Source organism: Oncorhynchus keta, chromosome 20 (assembly GCF_023373465.1).
Source record: "Oncorhynchus keta strain PuntledgeMale-10-30-2019 chromosome 20, Oket_V2, whole genome shotgun sequence".
Classification (NCBI taxonomy): Eukaryota; Metazoa; Chordata; class Actinopteri; order Salmoniformes; family Salmonidae; genus Oncorhynchus; species Oncorhynchus keta.
The window spans coordinates 25,752,129-25,766,951 of NC_068440.1; positions in this window are offsets into that span (position 1 = coordinate 25,752,129).

Genomic DNA, 14,823 nt, shown 5'->3' on the forward strand with positions numbered 1-14,823 from the left:
CCTTCTCTCTCACTTTCTTTCTGGCTCTTATGCTCTCTCTCTCGATCCAAAGACTCATCACTATCAAGAGCAAATGTTTCCAGTGTGTGTGTGTGAAATAATATTTAAAAGTAATACCTTTAACAAGCATGAAACTGGTCCTCGATGACACTAGCTAATGATATTGTGGACTCCAAACATCACAAGAGAAACCTCTATACTGCTGCGAGACAGAGATGGAGTCAATGTGTTTATGCACAGTGCGGTGTCCTTGTGGGATTGAAGGAAAGCTCCCTACTCTTTTGTGATAAAGGGGAAAAACGAGAAAAGTGAATACATTCTCTGTCTTCACACACTATATATAGAGGCTATAGGTACTTTTGTATGAAGGGAAATCGTAATCCAGTTAGTGAAAAATCTGTTCATAGTTTGAGTGGATTAACGCATAATCTGAGTTTGGCCTGGATCAGTGTCATACACAACAATGTTAGGTTTACAGACAGTGTTTCTTTGAATCAACTGACTGATTCTAGAACAGTGTGGTTTGTTTCTAGTAACTGATTCTAGAAGAAAGTGGTTTGGTTCTTGAGTCTGGTTCTAACAGTGTGGTTTGGTTCTTGAACAGAGGTTTTGTTCTAGAGTATGATTCTAGAATATGGTGTTTTGATTCTACAGGCTGGGTCTGGAAAAGAGTGGTCTGGTTCTAGAGTCTGATTCTAGAACACAGTGGTCTGGTTCTAGTCTGATTCTAGAACACAGCGGTTTGGTTCTTGAGTCTGGTTCCATAACAAATTGGGTTCATCCCAAAGTCTGGTTCTAGAATATGGTGTTTCGAGTCTAGAGTGGTTCTGGAACCGATTGGTTTGATTCTCTACCTTGCCATTCAATGCCCTTTCATGCCATCTCTCTTCATCTCTCTCTCTCTGCCCCAGTCTAAGGATCCACAGAACCGTATGGGTGGTGGATAAGTCAAGATCCCAGCTGGGGTTGATGTTCAAAGGCAGCATCAGAGAGACTGGATCAGTGTTATCTCAGTTAAGCAAACAATGGCCTAACAACTCCACAGCATCAAAGCACTCTGTCTTATACACCCTTATCCATTTCCTGAGCTTGAAACAAGCAGTTTGAGATGGAGAGAGGCATCAAATTCCTTGTTGTTTCCTTTGCTCAGTGACAACACATGTCAAAGACTGAACATGCCACTGTAGAATCCACTGAAACAGACACTGCATCAAAAATGAATGCATGGTGTATGCGGGCGCGTGTATTTGTGTGGATGCACGTGTGGTGCATGCGTGCATGTGTGGGTTCATGTGTTTGTAAGGATCCTCTTCTTTTAGCAATCTGCTCTGAGACCCACCCCAGGTTCTTATACTGCTCTGTTCACACAGGCGAGTCTGGATTTTGTGGTTTCATCTTTATTTTAATGGGAATTTCTATCAACCATGCTGAATTATTTTTCTGACTGAGCACAATCTGTTGGCATAAAACCATTTTATACTGTTAAATCTGTGTTTTTCCATTTCAATTTTCTTGCGGATCAATAGTGGAATATACACTTCGAGTAGATGCAAAATTAGAAGCAGGCCAGACAGTCTCTCCACCCACGTGTATGGCCTCCAACAATACCAATTATACAGTCTTCCAGTTCAAAGCTTCTCATCTGTTTCAGTGTCTCTCTGTTTCATTTGTCTGACTCATACCATGCTCTACAACAGTATAATTTACACTTAGTGAGGCGTGATGGAGTGGTGATGGGTATTGATAGTGTGAGGCGTGATGGAATAGTAATGGGTATTGATAGTGTGAGGCGTGATGGAGTAGTGATGGGTATTATAGTGTGAGGCGTGATGGAATAGTAATGGGTATTGATAGTGTGAGGCGTGATGGAGTAGTGATGGGTATTGATAGTGTGAGGCATGATGGAGTAGTGATGGGAGTTGATAGTGTGAGGCGTGATGGAGTAGTGATGGGTATTGACAGTGTGAGGCGTGATGGAGTAGTGATGGGTGTTGATAGTGTGAGGTGTGATGGAGAATTGAAGGGTATTAATATTGTGAGAAGTGATGGGTATTGATAGTGTGAGGCGTGATGGAGTAGTGATGGGTGTTGATAGTGTGAGGTGTGATGGAATAGTAATGGGTATTGATATTGTGAGGTGTGATGGAGTAGTGATGGATATTGATAGTGTGAGGTGTGATGGAATAGTAATGGGTATTGATAGTGTGAGGTGTGATGGAGTAGTGATGGATATTGATAGTGTGAGGTGTGATGGAATAGTAATGGGTATTGATAGTGTGAGGTGTGATGGAGTAGTGATGGATATTGATAGTGTGAGGTGTGATGGAATAGTAATGGGTATTGATAGTGTGAGGTGTGATGGAGTGGTGATGGGTATTGATAGTGTGAGGCATGATGGAGTGGTGATGGGTATTGATAGTGTGAGGTGTGATGGAGTAGTGATGGGTATTGATAGTGGGAGGCGTGATGGACTAGTGATGGGTATTGATAGAGTGAGGTGTGATGGAGTAGTGATGCGTGTTGATAGTGTGAGGCGTGATGGAGAATTGAAAGGTATTGATATTGTGAGAAGTGATGGAGTAGTGATGGGTGTTGATAGTGTGAGGCGTGATGGAGAAGTGAAGGGTATTGATATTGTGAGAAGTGATGGGTGTTGATAGTGTGAGGCGTGATGGAGAAGTGAAGGGTATTGGTATTGTGAGAAGTGATGGAGGAGTGATGGGTGTTGATAGTGTGAGGCGTGATGGGGTAGTGATGGATATTGATATTGTGAGAAGTGATGGAGTAGTGATGGGTGTTGATAGTGTGAGGCGTGATGGGGTAGTGATGGATATTGATATTGTGAGAAGTGATGGAGTAGTGATGGGTGTTGATAGTGTGAGGCGTGATGGGGTAGTGATGGATATTGATATTGTGAGAAGTGATGGAGTAGTGATGGGTGTTGATAGTGTGAGGCGTGATGGGGTAGTGATGGATATTGATATTGTGAGAAGTGATGGAGTAGTGATGGGTGTTGATAGTGTGAGGCGTGATGGGGTAGTGATGGATATTGATATTGTGAGAAGTGATGGAGTAGTGATGGGTGTTGATAGTGTGAGGCGTTATGGGGTAGTGATGGATATTGATATTGTGAGAAGTGATGGAGTAGTGATGGGTGTTGATAGTGTGAGGCGTGATGGGGTAGTGATGGATATTGTGTTTTCTTTCTCCTCTTTCTCCGTCTGCTTTGTTTTTAAGATCAAAAGAAGAGATCCCAAATCATAGCCCTGGTTTTTACCCTAATACTGTACTCTGCTCTAGGCCAATTCATGTGTTTGACCATTTGAATGGTGCGGTGAAGATATTTTCTCTGGTCTTCTCTTCAGATCATGTGTTGTTCTTGAGGCTGTGTTTGTTTTTCTGCTTTTGTTGTGGTCTTTGTCAAATGTTCTCATCTCTTTACCCTCGTCCTCTTCCATGTCTTCTGTGGACCCTACTTAGTCTCTCCTTCTCTCTCTCAATCCCTCTCTACTTATCCCTTCTCTCTACATCTCCTCTATCTATCCACCCCTCCTTCCCTCTCATTGCTCTCCATGCCCCTCTATACCTCTCTCCACTCTCTCTCTCTCATGTCTCTATATGCCTACGTATCGCTCTCCACCCTCCCTCTCGCTCATATATCTCCAAGCCATTTCCTTCTATCTCTCCACTCCTCCTTTCAAACTGATTTTCACCAAGTCAAATGAATGTATTGTTTTAGAGGTTGTATTGTATCTAAGTCAAAGTAGATAATTTTATGAGGTCTTAAACCTAGCATGAAAGTGCATCCTTGTAACTGTCTGACTACATACCATACACAAGTAAAATAAATTGAGGGCGAGTTTACGTTTACTGTGCTTTGTCTGCCCCTGAGCCCAGGTTGCTCTCTCAGGTAAATCTTCATGTCCCTCTATCTCTCCACTCTTCCTTTCTCTCATGTCTTTCAATCCCTACCTCTATCTCTCCATACCCATCTCTCTCAGGTCTCTCTCCATACCCCTCTCATAGCCAGTCCTAATGAGGTGCTGTCCCCCTGGGTCACAACTCTCTTTCTCTCCCCCTGGATAAACATCCATTCACAGAGCAGCCTCGGCCTGATCCTTGACCTATCAGAGTGCACATCAAAGCAGAAAGAAGAAAGGAGGGGCGCCCCAGTATGAGAGATGTATCATCATTACAGAGAAAGAAAGGGAGGGAGAGATTGAGAGTCTGTATACAAAGATTCCAAGATGTAGAGAGAGAAGGAGCTTGCCAGAACATACAATAGTCTGGAGATTGGAAAGAGAAGGCCAGAGGTGGAGGGAAAGAGAGAGGAAAAAAGGAGGAGGAGGCAGAGACGGCTATGGAGAGAGAGAGAGGTAGACCGAGAGACAGTCACTGTAATAGATCTTGTCATGTGTGATTAGTTGTCTACTCAAAATAGGTCAAAATTCTTCCCCATCATGTGTCATCTTTATGTCAACATCATAACTCTCCCTGACACTACCGTCTTGACTTGGGGAAAATGTTCATTTAAAATGGTAGGTTAATTCTGTGTTTTTGACTCTGTCTGTTGTCATAACTGAAAATGTAGAGGGAGTTCTTTGACTGTGGGTTCCAAGTTCTTAGCCCAAAATGTCAATGGGATCTTCCATGTATTGTTCAGACTTGATTAGATGAGTGTTTCATTATTGATGGGCCTACTCTTTGATTCCACTCTGCTCTTTGACCACGTCATGAAAGTGAAAAGTATTATGTGATTGACAGCGAGTGAGCCATGTTTGAATCTTAAGATCAGTACTGTACGAGACGGTACAGTAGGTAGAATAGGCTTGAATGGGACTGAACTCTAGTGACTTTGAAGCCTGCATTACATAAAGAGGACGTTGTATTATTTGTGATATACTTCAATGACCGAATGATTGAGAGTGGTGTAAGAGACCACACATGAACAGAGAGCGGTCAGAGATCGACAACCATTCTCTGTGTTAGTTAATACAGCCTGTTCAGCGTGTGTAGGCTTAGCGGTTCTCCACCATTGATCTGTCTGCAAGAGATAAGCATACTGTCGCACTCTCTCTCTCACACACGCATACACACACACAGTGAGACATAAATATATATATGAGAGAGAGAGAGAGAGAGAGAGAGAGAGAGAGAGAGAGAGAGAGAGAGAGAGAGAGAGAGAGAGAGAGAGAGAGAGGTGAATTAGAGTTGGATAAACGAAGATCAATTTAGATTTATTTCCAAAGGATTTACAGATGAAGTCGGACGTTTACATACACCTTAGCCAAACACATTTAAACTCAGTTTTTCACAATTACTGACATTTAATCCTAGTAAAAGGTCCCTTTCTTAGGTCAGTTAGGATCACCACTTTATTTTAATAATGTGAAATGTCAGAATAATATTACAGGGAATGATTTATTTCAACTTTCATTTCTTTCATCACAAACCCAGGTGCTCAGAAGCTTACATACACTCAATTAGTATTTGGTAGCATTGCCTTTAAATTGTTTAGCTTGGGGCAAATGTTTTGGGCAGCTTTCCACAAGGTTCCCACAATAAGTTGGGTGAATTTTGGCCCATTCCTCCTGACAGAGCTGGTGTAACTGAGTCAGGTTTGTAGACCTCCTTGCTCGCACGTGCTTTTTCCGTTTTGTCCACAAATTCTCTATAGGATTGAGGTCAAGGATTGGTGATGGCCAATCCAATACTTTTACTTTTTTAAGCCATTTTGCCACAACTTTGGAAGTATGCTTGGGGTCATTGGTCATTTGGAAGACCATTTGCGACCAAGTTTTAACTTCCTGACTGATGTCTTGAGATGTTGCTTCAATATATCCACATAATGTCCCTTTCTCATGATGCCTTCTATTTTGTGAAGTGCACCAGTCCCTCCTGCAGCAAAGCAGCCCCACAACATGATGCTGCCACCCTGTGCTTCACAGTTGGGATGGTGTTCTTCGGCTTGCAAGCGTTCCCCTTTTTCCTCCAAACATAATGATGGTCATTATGGCCAAACAGTTATATTTTCGTTTAATCAGACCAGAGGACATTTCTCCAAAAAGTACGATATTTGTCCCCATGTGCAGCTGCAAACTGTAGTCTGGCTTTTTTTATGGCAGTTTTGGAGGAGTGGCTTCTTCCTTGCTGAGCGGCCTTTCAGGTTATGTAAATATAGGACTTGTTTTACTGTGGATATAGATACTTTTGTACCTGTTTCCTCCAGCATCTTCACAAGGTCATTTGCTGTTGCTCTGGGATTGATTTGCACTTTTCAAAACCAAAGTACGTTCAACTCTAGGAGACAGATGCGTCTCCTTCCCGAGAAGTATGACGGCTGAGTTGTCCATGGTGTTTATATTTGCATACTATTGATTGTACAGGTGAATGCGGTACCTTCAGGCATTTGGAAATTGCTGCCAAGGATGAACCAGACTTGTGGAGGTCTACAACATTTTGGCTGATTTCTTTTGATTTTCCCATGATGTCAAACAAAGAGACACTGAGTTTGAATTATGAAATAATCTGTCTGTAAACAATTGTCGGAAAAATTACTTGTGTCATGCACAAAGTAGATGTCCTGTCTGACTTGCCAAAACTATAGTTTGTTAACAATAAATGTGTGGAGTGGTTGAAAAAACATTTTTAATAATTACTCCAACCTAAGTGTATGTACACTTCCAACTTCAACTGTATATATAAAAACTTTCACAACAAATCAAAATGACAAACCACCTATAATCTTGATTTTGGACAAAATTACAATGGTTTCTTACAACCAAGGACTATCAAGAAAAAACATATAGCAAACTAAAACCTGCAGAACAAACACATCAGAAATCTAGAAATACCGTCCAACCCAATACTGAGTGAGTAATGTTGAGTCTGAATCTACTTCTGAAGCAGTAAAGTAAACGTCAATAACCTCTAGGTAATGTTCTTAACCTCTAGTGACTCCCCATCCCACATGAGAGAGAGTAATCATCGACTGACACTAATTAGCATAACGCAACGGACATAAATATTCCTAGAAAATATTCCTATTCATGAAAATCACAAGTCAAATATATTGAGACACAGCTTAGCCTTTTGTTAATCACCCTGTCATCTCAGATTTTCAAAATATCCTTTACAGCCAAAGCTAGACAAGCATTTGTGTAAGTTTATCGTTAGCCTAGAATAGCATTTTGTCCAGCTAGCAGCAGGGAACTTGGTCACGGAAATCAGAAAAGCAATCAATTAGCACTGAAGTGTGAAGTGAGATGTGTGAAACCCTTGAGCTCAACAATGGCAGCAGAGTTTCACAGCTTCCCCCACCGAAGTGCAGAGGCCTCTGAGGCTCCCTGCTCCCCTGTGCAGAGATCATCACTGTACAGTACCCGTTGGGTATTAAAATAACACTGCACAGAATTAATACAAAAAGAAGCTCCTCAAGGACAATCCAAAAACACTATTTGCTGACTGCTAGAAAGGAGGGAACATAAGCAACTTGATTTTCCAAACAGACCATCACCTGTGCTATACGAGTACACTACCCCTATGTCAAGAGAGAGGGTATTGGCCCAGGGTGGAATACTAGACATTGAGGACCATGATACTGACACAACCTCTGTCAACTTGTACAAGTCTGGAATGCACTGGTGAAGATTATCCTTATGTAGTAAGGACTTATCCTTATGTCATTGGGACTTTTATGGGATCAAAGAGAGAGCACAGCAGGAGAAACTCTCTCTTGGTGATGACTCCCCCATCCTGAGTGAGTCTGATCACACCTCATCCTCATACTGCCCTGCAGATGAGCAGCCCCAAGGGGAGAGCCATCCGCCCAGCACTGAAAAGACCGAGGTTCTACAGCTGCACTGCTCCTCCATTGTTGAGAGAGATAAATTCACAGAGCTGGATAGAGAGATGGTGGAGCTCAGAGAGCGAGTCCATACACTCCAGGCAGGACAGACCAACAAAACAGACACGAGCCACAAGCTCAACACTGCAATGGGAGAGCAGGGCACTTCCCAGTGAAGCCAGCAGAACAGCCCACCTCAGACCTGGACCACAACCTCAACACCACAATGGGACAGACAACACAGGAGCCACCAACCCAAATGGACCCATACCCTCTTAACTGCCCCCTTGTCAGCTCCCCCTAAAGCCCCCACCCCCCCACCAAACCCTGGAATCACCAGAAATAGGACCCCCCCCAGAACAGGCCTATGCCCCTTCAGCCTCCCACATGCCCTCCGTCCCTGCAGCAAGGACCTCAACATGACAGCCGCACATGCAGTGAGCAAAGCAACAGGCCCAACTTCCACTAATACATCTGCCCAAGCCCCATCCTGTAACCTAAGAGGTTTGTACAGTATCTAATGCTCAACATGCTATGCTCACACCTACTGTAATGGTCTGAACCTAAAACACACGAGAACAACTTTGACATTATGGAACACTACCAGGTGTGAAATAGGGTAGGGACTCAGGGGCTATGCTAATCTGGTATAGAGCAAACCTTACCCAATCTATTCAATTCATCAAAACAGGAACATTTTATATCTGGCTAGAAATGAATAAGGAAATTATTTCAACGGAGAAAAATGTCCTTGTGTGCTACCTAAATCACCCCACTCGAATCACCATACTTTAACGATGACAGATTCTCCATCCTAGAGGGGGAGATGAACCATTTCCAGGCCCAGGTCTTTGGTGACCTAAATGCCAGAATTAGACAAGAACCTGACACTCTCAGCACACAGGGGGACAAACACCTACCTGGAGGTGACAGCATTCCCTCCCAATTATGCCCGCCTAGACAAAACTATGTCACAAACACCAACAAATACAGGTCACAACTCCTGGAGCTCTGTCGCATGCTGGGTCAGTCTGTAGTCAATGGTAGGCTTTGAAGGGACTCCTATGGTAGGTATTACTGTAGATTGCTATAGCACTGATCTTAACCCAGAGTCTCTCAGATCATTCACAGTCATCCCACTGACTGATCACAGCAAAATAACAGTCTACTTGAACAGAGAAATACTCAATCATGATGCATCAAATCCAATGGAACTGCATAATATTAAGAAATGCCATAGATGGAAGGAAAGTAGTGCATAACCTACCAAGAAATAATTAGGCAACAACAAATTCAATCCCTTTACATAACTTCCTGGACAAAACATTTCACTGTAATAGTGAAGGTGTAAACTTGGCAGTAGAAAGCCTAAACAGTATATTTTACCTTTCAGTTTCCCTATACAGTATAATCTACACATTTCAAGCAGACAACCTAAGAAAATGTAAAACAATGAGAAATGGTTTAATGAAGAACACAATAACCCAAGAAAGAAATGGAGCAATTTATCCAACCAAAAGCATACAGACCCAGAAAACGTGAGCATATGCCTTCCCTATAGTGAATCACTAAAGCAATACGGAGATACACTTTGGAAAAATAACAAACAGCACGTCAGAAATCAGATCAATGTAATTGAAGAATCCATAGACTAACCATTTTTAGGAACATTGGAACACACTAAAACATGGGATATGCATCAACAAATACTCTGCATTATTTTTGGTATTTTATTAGGATCCATATCATCTATTCAATTCAAATCAAATTGTATTTTGTCACATACACATATTTAGCAGATGTTATTGTGGGTGTAGAGAAATGCTTGTATCATATTAGCTGTTGCAAAAGCAGCAGCTGCTCTTCCCGGGAATCCACAACAAAACATCTGCTATCTGAGCAGCTAACCGATCGCTGCAGCTGTACATAGTCTATCGGTAAATAGCCCACCCATTTTTACCTACCTCATCCCCATATTGATTTTATTTATTTACTTTTCTGCTCTTTTGCACACCAATATCTCTACCTGTACATGACCATCTGATCCTTTATCACTCCAGTGTTAATCTGCAAAATTGTAATTATTCGCCTACCTCATGCCTTTTGCACACAATGTATATAGACTTTTTTTCCTACTGTGTTATTGACTTGTTAATTGTTTACTCCATGTGTAACTCTGTGTTGTCTGTTCACACTGCTATGCTTTATCTTGGCCAGGTCGCAGTTGCAAATGAGAACTTGTTCTCAACTAGCCTACCTGGTTAAATAAAGGTGAAATAAAAAAAATATTTAAAAAATGAAACATGTCATAATGCAGAACATTAATAGACAAGACAAGCTCAAGGACAGAACTACATACATTTTTTTAAATGCACTGCAGGTTTGAATTCTGTAAAGATATTTTTATATATATAAATATGCAGAAAAAAATGTTTTGCTTTGTCATTATGGGTATTGTGAGTAGATTACAGATTTTTAGACTTGTTGAATCAATTTTACAATAAGGCTGTAACCTAACTAAATATGTATTAAGTCAAGTGGTCTGAATACTTTCCGAAGGCACTGTATACTAAATAATATGTGTGAAATTAATTTTGATTTAGAATGGACAATTCTCATGCACCTGTATCGAAACAGGGGCAGCAGGAAAAAAATACATGTCATCTATGCACTTAAATCGTGGTTCATTTTCATTGATATATTATCGAATAGATATTTGAAAAACACCTTGAGGATTGATTATAAAATACTTTGACATGTTTCTGTGTACATTATGGATATAATTTGGAATTTTTGTCTGCGTTGTCAAGACCGCTCTTTCCGGTGGACTCCTGGGCATAACGCACCAAACTAACGGTATTTGGATATAAAAAATATATTTGGAACAAAAGGAACAATTTTTGTCTAACTGGGAGTCTCGTGAGTGAAAACATCCGAAGATCATCAAAGGTAAACAATTAATTTGATTGCTTTTCTGATTTTCGTGACCAAGTTACCTGATGATAGGTGTATTTATTGATTTTCTATGCTATCGATAAACTTACACAAATGCTTGTATTGCTTTCGCTGTAAAGCATCATTTCAAAATGTGAGACAACAGGGTGATTAACAAAACGCTAAGCTGTGTTTCGCTATATTTCACTTGTGATTTCATGAATATGAATATTTTCTAGTAATATTATTTGACTGTTGTGCTATGCTAGTCAGCGTTGCTGATGACAAATATACCGGATCCGGGATGAGTGGTTCTAAGAGGTTAAATTGCAAGCCTTGTTGTTTAAGCCCCGGAAAAGGTCAGCAACCTTCCCACTAACCATGATTGGCTGAGATAATGAGAGCGCTGGACACGCCAATGGAGGAGTTTGAACTGGTCTGCCATATAGAAGGCTTCTATTTATTTGAGTGGTCAGTCTGTGTTGTTAATCCTGTCGAACACAGCTTTTTTGTATTGTCTAGTGGAGCTGCAAAAGTGTTGCTCTCCACTTTCTAGAGGATCGAGTTTTGAAATGAGTGGAATTAGAGTATGATAGCCAAAGAGATGGAGAAAACACATGTCTCCGGATTTACATCTTCAAACTAAGGGAAACTGTGGTATGGCATTCCTGACAGGGAGCTGCACTCATCATGCACAATACTGTATACAGATAAGAAAGTCTAGCTAGCTACATTTTCAGACGTTACACTTTTCAAATTCTGACAGAAAGTGGTTTCATTTTAAGCTATAGTGTACTGTTAGCTAGCTAGCTAATGTGTGAACAATGCTGAATGCTGAATGGGTGTAGACAAAGACAAGCTCTTAAACCAAAACATTCATAGGCCATTTTCTCAAAAGGGAGTTTACGAGTTTATCAACATTCAAAGCAGAATTGCTTTCCCATTGTTCCTCAAAAATGCAAGGGATGATATACCATTTTGTAGCTCCGAGTCTCTATTTTTATCCAATGTAAAACACACAACTTTAAATTTAGCTACATAAGACCAAACCCAGGTGTTGAGTCACATATAAGCAATGTGCTTAATATTAGGAAAGTTGAGAAATAAATATAGTATGCCTAGCTTATAGAAAGCTAATAGGATCCTCCTCGTTTTAGTATAGGCCATCACTCTGTTTTCTTGCGTAATTGCATAACCTGTAGAAATGTTGCTCAACATGAGCTCATGGGCTCATTAAGTATTTTGTTATACTTTTGATTACATTTGCATTGATGCCAGAGTGATTAGAGGGACAATAGAGTGTTGAGTACCAACCAGCTAGCAAGTTTGGTAGGCTACTAATGACCATCAGCAGCATCAGAGCTTGGAGAAGCCTAATTACAGTGACTCAACTGTCAATTGGAATTTGACTGCGTTCCTGACTCGTGACCGCTGGTGTGGTGGTAATACGGTCACTGCAACAGCCCTACCGATTTCCCTTTCTGGTTGTGAGGTCTGGGGTCTGCTCACAACCAATAATTCACAAAACGGAACAAACACCAAATTGAGTCTCCTCGTGAAGAGTTTGGCAAAAACATAATTTGTTTACCATGTAAAACACCAAAATGATGCATCCAGAGCAGAATTAGGATGATACCAGCTAATTATCAAAATCCAGAACTGAGACATTACATTCTACAACCACCTAAAAGGAAGCAATTCCCAAACCTTCCATAACAAAGTCATTACCTACAGAGATATGAACCTAGAGAAGAGTCCCCTAAGCAACCTGGTCCTGGGGCTCTGTTTACAAACACAAACAGACCCCAGGACAGCAATGCAATGAGACCCAACCAAATCATGAGAAAACAACAAGATAATTACTTGACAGATTGGATTTTTTAAAACCAAAAATAAGAGCAGTGGAATTATATTTGGCCCTAAACAGAGAGTACACAGCGGCATAATACCTGACTCCTGTGACTGATCCAAAATTAAGGAAAACTTTGACTATGTACAGACTTATTGAGCATAGCCTTACTATTGAGAGAGGCCACCGTAGGCAGACAGGGCTCTCAAGAGAAGACAGCTAATGTGCACACTAACCACACAATGAGGTGGAAACTGAGCTGCACTTACCTCAGCTGCACTGAGCTGCACTCACCTCCTGCCAAATGTATGACCATATTTGATACACAATTTTCTCTCAGATTACACAGACTCACAAAGAATTCAATGTTGATAAAGTCCCATATCTTTTAGGTAACATACCACAGTGTGCAATCATAGGAGTAAGATATGTAATTTGTTGCCACAAGAAAAGGGCAACCAGTGAAGAAAAAACACCAATTGAAATACAACCCATGTTTATGCTTTTGTGTATTTTGCACATTGTTACAACACTGTACATAGCCATAATATGACATTTGAAATGTCTCTATTCCTTTGAAACTGTTGTGTATAGTGTGTACTGTTGTGTATAGTGTGTACTGTTGTGTATAGTGTGTACTGTTGTGTATAGTGTGTACTGTTGTGTATAGTGTGTACTGTTGTGTATAGTGTGTACTGTTGTGTATAGTGTGTACTGTTGTGTATAGTGTGTACTGTTGTGTATAGTGTGTACTGTTGTGTATAGTGTGTACTGTTGTGTATAGTGTGTACTGTTGTGTATAGTGTGTACTGTTCATTTTTGTTTATTATCTCTTTCACTTGCCCTTTGAATTGTATTTGATTTAATTGATAGGGAGACTCAGTCACAGTGCATTGAAAGTCTGATAGTTAAGCAGACATATCCAAGACATGTAATTGTCATGTACATAGTTGATTTAGCTAATCTCTGCAAAAAAAAGTCTTAGTCATCAGTTAGAGAACAGACAAACAAACACAGAGACATTTAGGCTGATTGTGACAGATGAGGGAGAGAGAGAGAGGAATCTCTTTCTTTTTTCTTTCAAAAATCTTCCCTTTCCTTGTTATTTTATTCTCTAACGACTCAACGTTTCCCAGCAGCTGTCTGGGTGTAGGTTTATATTCAAACATTCATTTTTAATATTTCTGCATTTTTCAGTATCAAAACAGAGGTGAGAAGAAGATGCTGAATAACTTTACGGAGGATCAGAAGTCTATCATATATGATTATATACCTTTGAGACTGTATTGTCAAATGCGATTTACGGATGAGATGACACGCAGAGATTTGAGAATTGCATCTCAAAAAAACAACCATATTCAAAGTAGATTTTGATATACTGTTCAGCAGAAATCAAGCCGCTTTCGTACCTTGACAAACAAGGCTTTGATAGATGTATTTCAGTAGTTGAAACTTCTTCTATGAAAGGGTTTTGTAAAGCCCAATTCCTTCAAATAGTTCTCATTAGTTTCTGAAACTATCAACAATCTTTTAACTGTATAGCCTTGTAGGAGCCTTAAAAGCTCTCAAGGAAAGTGTCAACCACTTTCCCTCTGTCTCTCTCTGACTCACTTTCTTATTTTTGTGCTCTTACCAATTTCCAGGGCACTCCAGTGGTCAGCGGAGAGCATCAAAGGCCTTTCATGTTTCCTGTTTCCCCATTGGAGTGGCCAGTCGCTCAATAGGTCCATGGCTTTCTGCTCTTTCTTTCCAGGCACGGAATGGTAGACAGGCACAATGAAGCCACAATGGCCTCCCCCTAGGGCTGCTCTAGTCACTGTGAACTGAATGAGTCACCACTCCGCTCTAATGTTATATCTTCCTCCTGATACTTCTCTGTCGTGGGATACTGACACTGTGAGTCAATCAGAGATGCCACTCTTATACACACACGCGCACGCACGCACACACTTACACACACACACACACACACTGACACACAAACACATGTGTATGGCCCACTCTGAAGCCTTTGGCCTGTTGTCAGCTGCCATAAGCAGGAGAATGTATTATTCATGTTGATTTACAATAGAAGTGTCAAACATACAGCCCGTGGGTGGTCCAATCTGGCCAGCGGGTGGTTTGAGTAATACAATTTATAAATAAAAGATCATATACAGTATATCACAAAAGTGAGTACACCCCTCACATTTTT